The following is a 7170-nucleotide window of genomic DNA, read 5'->3' on the forward strand; positions in this document are numbered from 1 at the left end:
ATAATAATAATAATAATAATAATAATAAAAGTTTTTGCTGCATCCCCCAAATTTTGGATCATTGTGTTTCCATTTTCATTTGTCTCAAGGTATTTTTAAATTTCCTCTTTGATTTCTTCATTGACCCGTTGTTTAGTAGCATGTTATTTATCTTCCATTTGTTTGTGTTTTTTCCACTTTTCTTGTTGTGATTGATTTCTGGTTTTATACTGTTGTGGTCAAAAGAGTTTCTTGATATGATTTCAATCTTCTTAAGTTTATTATGAAATGTGATATAACCTGGAGAATGTTCAATTTGTACTTGAATATTTTGTTATTTTTGGATATAATGTTCTATACATATCTGTTAAGACCACCTAGTCTAGTGTGTTCAAAGTCACTGTTTCTTTATTGATCTATTCATTGATGTAAATAGGGTGTTAAAGTCCCAACTATTGTATTACTGCAAATTTCTTCCTTTATATTTATTAATATATGCTTTATATATTTAGGTCCTCCTATGTTTGGTGCATATATATTTTCAATTGTTATATCTCCTTGTGGAATTGGCCCCTTTATCATTATATATGCCCTTCTTTGTCTCTCATTACAGTCTTTTCTAAGTCTATTTTGTCTGATATAAGTATTGCTACTCCAGCTTTATGTTTGTTTCCATTTGCATAGGATATCTTTTTCCATCCTTTCACTTTCAGTCTGTCTTTAAATCTGAAGTGTTTTGTAGGCATCATATAAATGGGTCTTATTTTTTTATCCATTCAATCACCTATGCCTTTTTATTGGAATGTAGTCTTTTTACATTTACAGTAATTATTGGTAGTTATGTACTTATTGCCATTTTGTTTGTTTTCTAGCTGTTTCTTGCACTTCTCTGTGCCCTCCTTCTTTTGCTTTCTTTCCTTGAGATTTGACAGTTTTCTTTATTGTTATGTTTGGATTCCTTTGTCATTTTTTGTGCAGCTGTAACAGGTTTTTGGTTTGTGGTTACCGTGAGGTTTATATATATCCCCTAAGTATACACCAATCTACTTTAAGTTAAGGGTTTCTTAAGTTCAAACACATTTTAAAAGCACTACATTTTACTCCCCTGCACCCACATTTTATGTATTTAATGTCATATTTTACATCTTTTTATTTTTTTGTCCCTAAATATTTATTGTTGATATAGTTGATTTTACTACTTGTTTTTTTAACCTTTATACTAGGCATAAGTGATTAATTTACTACCTTTAGGTTTGCTTTACCTGTAGTTATGACCTTTTCTGCTTGAAGAAGTCCCTTAAACATTTCTTGTAATGCCAGTTTAGTGGTGATGAATTCCTTTAATTTTTGCTTGTCGAGGGAATTAATCTCTCCTTCATTCAGAATAACATTTCTGGGTACAGTATTCTCAGCTGTAGGTTTGTTTTTTTTCCTTTCGGCACTTTAAATATATTATGCCACTCTCTTTTGATCTGACGTGAAAAATTCTGAAAAATCAGCTGATAGTTTTATGGGTGTATCTTGTAGGTAACTAGTGTCTTTTCTCTTGCTGCTTTTAAGATTATCTTTAATTTTTGACATTTTAATTATGTGTCTTTGTGTAGATCCCTTTGGGTTCATCTTGTTTGTGGATCTCTCACTTTCTGGACTAGGATGTATGTTTCCTTCCCCAAGTTTGGAAAGTTTTCAGCTATTTGTTCAAATAAGTTTTCTGCTCTTTCTCTCTTCATCTTCTGGGGCCCTTATAATGCAAATGTTAGTATCACTTATGTCTTAGAGGCCCTTAACGTCTCCTCATTTTTTTCTTTTTGCTTATCAGTGGATGCTTTCCAGTGCCCTTCTTTCAGATCATTGATCCATCTTTTTACATCCTCTAATCTTCTGTTGATTCCCTCTCGTGTATTTTTCATGGTAGTCCTTGTATTCTTTAACTCTTTTGGGTTCTTTTTGTATTTTCTATCTCATTGTTGAAGTTCTCACTTCATTTACTCTTTCCAAAATTTGATGAACATCTTTATGACCATTACTTTGAACTCTTTAGCAGGTAGATTGCTTATCTCTGTTTCATTTCATTCTTTTTTTGAGTTTTTCTCATATTCTTTTGTTTGGAATTCCTCTGTCTCCTTATGTTGTCTGACTGCCTGTTTTTTTCTAAATATTAGGTAGGTCAGCTCCATCTCTTGGTCTTAGAGGTTATGATCTTATGTAGATGGCATTCTGTGGGCCCAGAAATGCAATATTCCTTATTACCAGAACTAGGTGCCCTAGGGGTTTGCCTTGTGTGAGCTGTTTGTGGCCTCCTGTTGTGATTGAGCTGCAACTGCTGTGGGTGTGATGGTGGGTGGGACAGGCCTTTGGGCTGGCTGGATGAATGGTCAGCTGCAACTACTACAGGTGCACTGGTGGGTAAGTATGAGCCCCAGAATGGCAAGCTGAGAGGCCCAGTTGCAACTGCTGCTGGTATAATGGTCAGTGGGGTTAGCCCCAGGTGTGGCTGGCTGTGAAGCCCAGTAGCTGCTGTGGGTGTGCTGGTAGGCTAGGCTGGCCTACCCTTTCCAGGACAAGAGTCACTTGAGGGGCACCAGTCCCAGCTGAGGTTGCCCACCAGATGTGGCAGGTGGTAGCCTCTTTGGAGGGGTGCCTATAGGGGTCAGCAGATTGGGTGGAACAAATCTACATGGGAATACTGGGTCAGGGCAAGCAGTGTTAGCAAGGTAGATAATGTCAGAACTGAATGACCTAGGCTGAAAGAAGGCAAGCCCACCTGTGCTTACATTCCCAGAGAAAGTTCCTCCAGATCCCTGCCCCTCTGGCACACACCCTAAAATTAATCAATAAATCTCTTTCATCTATGGCCCAGGTGCATTTTTTTTTTAAAGACACATTTATCCACCATCATGATCAGACTATTACATTTAGCAATCAACAGCATGGGTGCAAAAAAAAAAAAACTACATTAAAACCCTTTGTTGGAATGCTTTACAGTTTCCACAGAACAGACATGAAAATAACCTGTTATACAATTAGTCACAAATACAGTCCTCAAGGTTTTTGCCCATACACATGAGTATTGTCTAAAACATGTCTTCTTTGTAGCAGCTAGGCCCTGCCACCACTGTGCTTGGCTGAGTTCACAAACCTGTTGTAACCTATAGGTTTCCTGTCACTTCTCTGGCTCTCCTTTCCTGCTAGGCTTTGTTTCCTGGCAGTAATTAAAACCTTCTGCCACTGCCATAGCTACTGCTGCTGTTGGAACTGCCATAGCCACCTTAGTTTCGTGGTTTGGCAAAATATTGGTGTCTGCCACCATAGGGGCCAGAGCTTCTGCCTCCAAAATTTCCTCTTTTCATGGGTCCAAAATTTGAAGATTGATTTTTGTAATTGCCAAAATCATTATAGCTTCCACCACCTCCAAAGTTGCTTCCATTGTTACCAAATCCATCATAGCCATCCCCACTGCCACCATATCCACCACCACCTTGACTGCCACCAACAGTGGCACTGAAGTTTCCTCCACAGCCAAAGTTGTCATTCCCACCAAAACCACCTCCACGGCCACTACCGAAGTTTGACCTCTTTGGCTGGAGGAAGTACTAGCCATCTCTTGCTTAGATAAAGCTTTCCTTACTTCACAGTTGTGGCCATTCACAGTATGGTATTTTTGAATGACAATCTTGTCTACAGAGTCATGGTTGTCAAATGTTACAAAAGCAAAGCCTCTCTTTTTGCCACTACCTCAGTCAGTCATGATTTCAATCACTTCAATTTTCCCATACTATTCAAAAAATTCTCTTAGATGGCATTCTTCAGTGTCTTCTTTAATGCCACCGACAAAAATCTTTTTCACGGTTAAGTGGGCACCAGGTCTTTGAGAATCTTCTCTTGAGACAGCACTCTTTGGTTCTACAACTCTTCCATCCACCTTGTGTGGCCTGGCATTCATGGCTACATCCACCTCTTCCACAGTGGCATAGGTGACAAATCCAAAGCCTCTGGAGCGCTTGGTGTTCAAATCTCTCATTACCACACAGTCCTTAAGCATTCCCCATTGTTCAAAATGGCTCCTCAGACTCTCATCAGTTGTTTCAAAGCTCAAACCTCCGATGAAAAGCTTCCACAACTGTTCAGGCTCTTTGGGAGACTCCGACTTAGACGTGGTGGGAGGGGAGGCTTTAATGACGCTTACTCAGTGGTGTCCACAGGCAGAAAGCCCCAGGTCCTTTTTTAAATTGCTGCCTCTTCTAAATTTCAGAGAGTGTGAGATTATGGGTAGGCCCTTTAAGAGTGGAGTCTTTATTTCCTATAGGCCTCAGGCCCTCCCAGAATTAAGCTCTGTTAATTTTGAAAAACAGACAATATGGAGGCTTGTCTTCCCAGAGCATGGATTATCTCATATCGGGTTTGAAACCTTCCTTTTTCAGGGAAGACCTTTGTAAATGTGATATCCCTCCCACTTGTGGGTTTTCACACTGAGGGTTTGCTTCCTGATGAGAGGACATTCTGCCCTTCCTACACTTCTCAGTGTGTATTTTTCTTTAAATCTTTAGCTATGGAAATCTGCTAGCCTTCACGTCATTATCTAGGGACAGTTGTTCTACATGGAGTTACAGCCTTGGTACATTCATGGGAGGAGGTGAACTCAGGATCTTCCTACTTCACCATATTTCCCACCACTATACCAGATGTGGGTCTTTAAAAATATTGTCAAAGAAGACATCTGTCTCTTAAACCTTGATTTAAATCATTGGTTAATATACCTAAGTGTAATTTTCTCTCTTTAATACATCACCAGCATGTTAGTAACTATAAGAATTGTGGAATGGATATTTCTTGTTCCCTCTACCATACTTCTCAAGTGTCCAAGGCACTGTACCAATGAGACCTTTATCTTCTACCTGTACTTCATTTCAGTTAGTTTTAGCAATCACATAGTTCCAGCATGCCAGGGGCTATCATTACTTTACATAATCATGGCCACACAGCTGGTGAGAAATCTAACTTCAGAATCCATCCTTAGAGACTTCTTTTACCAGCTGTCTTATTTGGAGTTCCCTAGAAATCTAAGATGGATATTCTTAAGTGATTAATTGGGTGAATATTCTTAGGAAAAAGAGAATGAGGGAGGCAGGATAGAACAGATGAAAAGGCTAAACAAAAATGTACTCACTTTAGTCTGATTACATGATAATTCTGAAACATAAATTGTACAATAAAAGTTGTACCTCAAAGTAAGGGGCCTGGCCCCTTATGCCTTGAGCCACTTATTGGCCAAGGTCTGGCCCAGGTGAGCAGGTGAGAGGAAAGAGGTGAGGTGTAGTGCATCCTCCCACAGGTTGTTTCCTTCTTCCTCCTCCTCCTCCTCCTCCTCCTCCTCCTCCTCCTCCTCCTCCTCCTCCTCCTCCTCCTCTTCCTTTGGCCAAGAGTTACCTCTCTGGAGAAGGAGCAGCATGAGTTGTTACTGGATAACATTCAGAACATCTGGGGCATGAGTGCACCAGCTGGTAGAAGAGATCTGAGTGGAGCACCACGAGCAACAAGAATACCACTTAGAAATACTTTCAAGAAATGATCTGTATGACAAAAATGGGAAATTTTATATTCTACTTGGACTGCCAGAAGGACTGCTAGAGTAAGTCAAAGGACTTACTTTAGGCTAAGCTCTGCTACTAACTACCTGGAGGATTACTTTGATCACTTTGTGCCTCAGGTTCTAAACCTATAAAATTAAAAGTAAAGTACAGATTTAGATAGTTTTGCCTTTGATTTTTAACCTCATTCCTTATCTTAAATGGGATGAGTGTGCTTAGCATTACTAAGGCTCTTATCTGTGGTGAGTTGGGCTGGGATAGAAGTAGAAGGGAATGCACCAGCTTATGCAATTTACAGAGATATAAGGACAATTATAAGTTTAGGAACCATGGAGCTGGTTGGTTACTAAGCGCCAATGATGCTCTTAAGGAAGAAAATGACAGGTTCAGGTCAGCTAACTACCAATTCAGTCACAATATAAAAGCTTGAGAGCCTCCCAGCAGCATTGAAATAGCTAATTTCCTGCAGCTTAAGGGCAGACTATGCTGAAAATCAATCTCAGTACTTGGTTTTATAATAGCAGAATTATAAATAAGGCTGAATTCTCATTCTCAGTAAATCTATGTTAAAGTTTGGCCCTATGAATAAAGGCCTGTGTTAGAAACACATAAAGGAACACACTTAAGAAGTCTAAATGCCCACATTCCCTTGAACACTCTGGAGATTACAGAAATGCCCCATAACTCCTTGCTAATGCCACCTCCTACTACTTGGAAACATGCAAAGGTCTCACCTGAGGCCAATGCCTTGAAAGATGTTGTTTTCCCTTCTAAGTATATGACCTCATCTTTCCTCATGGCTTCTAGACCAATAGTGAGGATCAAGAGCCACCATGACCCAATTAAGGAAGTACCATCCATGCTTTCATAGAAAAAAAAAAAATCACCAAAAAAGTTTTGGAACCTGGTTAATATGTACTGACAGGAATGGAGAGAATATGGCTGGGAGTGAACCTGGGGGATGCTGGAATTGGACTCTCCAGGGAAAAGACAGGAAGACTGAAGTATGAGTGGATAAGAGAAAACTTGTTGATAGTAATATGTGGAGGATACTCCCCAATGACTCAGGACCAGTTCTACATATCCTTTCCTAAACTCTAAATTTGAATTCACTGCTTCAATGGCTTATGGAAGCTTGAAAATAGTGATGGCCAAAGTAATTGAAGTAGAGACAACAGACTACCTCTAGGAAGGAGTCAAAAGTCTTAGATGAGCATGCTAGTAAAGAACTATCATAGAAGATCAGAAAACCCATCAGATTGATGACCATGTTCCATGAGGGGGAAAATAAGGCATCTTACAAAAATAAGGCATCTCAGTGAGGGGTCCTCTGGCATCATAGAGACACAAACAGTGGTAAACATCCTCTGTAGGTGACAGCTAGGTGACAGCTGATGGTAGGGAAAGTTACTCTAGAATTGGGCTCCATAGGGTCAATAAAGATAAATGGCTTCTGGAAATATCAGAGGCCAAATGATGTTATTTAGTCATGAGATGCAAGGTGGAAGTAATTGCTATAAAGAACAGAATGGCTCAAAAATGGCAACTTGAAGCTCTTACCTGCAAGGACAAATGGCAATAATGTTCTTTTGGAAAAATAGAT

General features: G+C 39.5%; 1 pseudogene; it reads right to left on the minus strand.

The window, feature by feature from the left end:
• Positions 1-2872: 2872 nt before the first annotated feature.
• On the minus strand, positions 2873-4608 carry LOC128314246 (heterogeneous nuclear ribonucleoprotein A1-like; annotated as a pseudogene).
• Positions 4609-7170: the final 2562 nt, after the last annotated feature.

Source organism: Acinonyx jubatus, chromosome B1, assembly GCF_027475565.1.
Source record: "Acinonyx jubatus isolate Ajub_Pintada_27869175 chromosome B1, VMU_Ajub_asm_v1.0, whole genome shotgun sequence".
NCBI classification, from domain to species: domain Eukaryota; kingdom Metazoa; phylum Chordata; class Mammalia; order Carnivora; family Felidae; genus Acinonyx; species Acinonyx jubatus.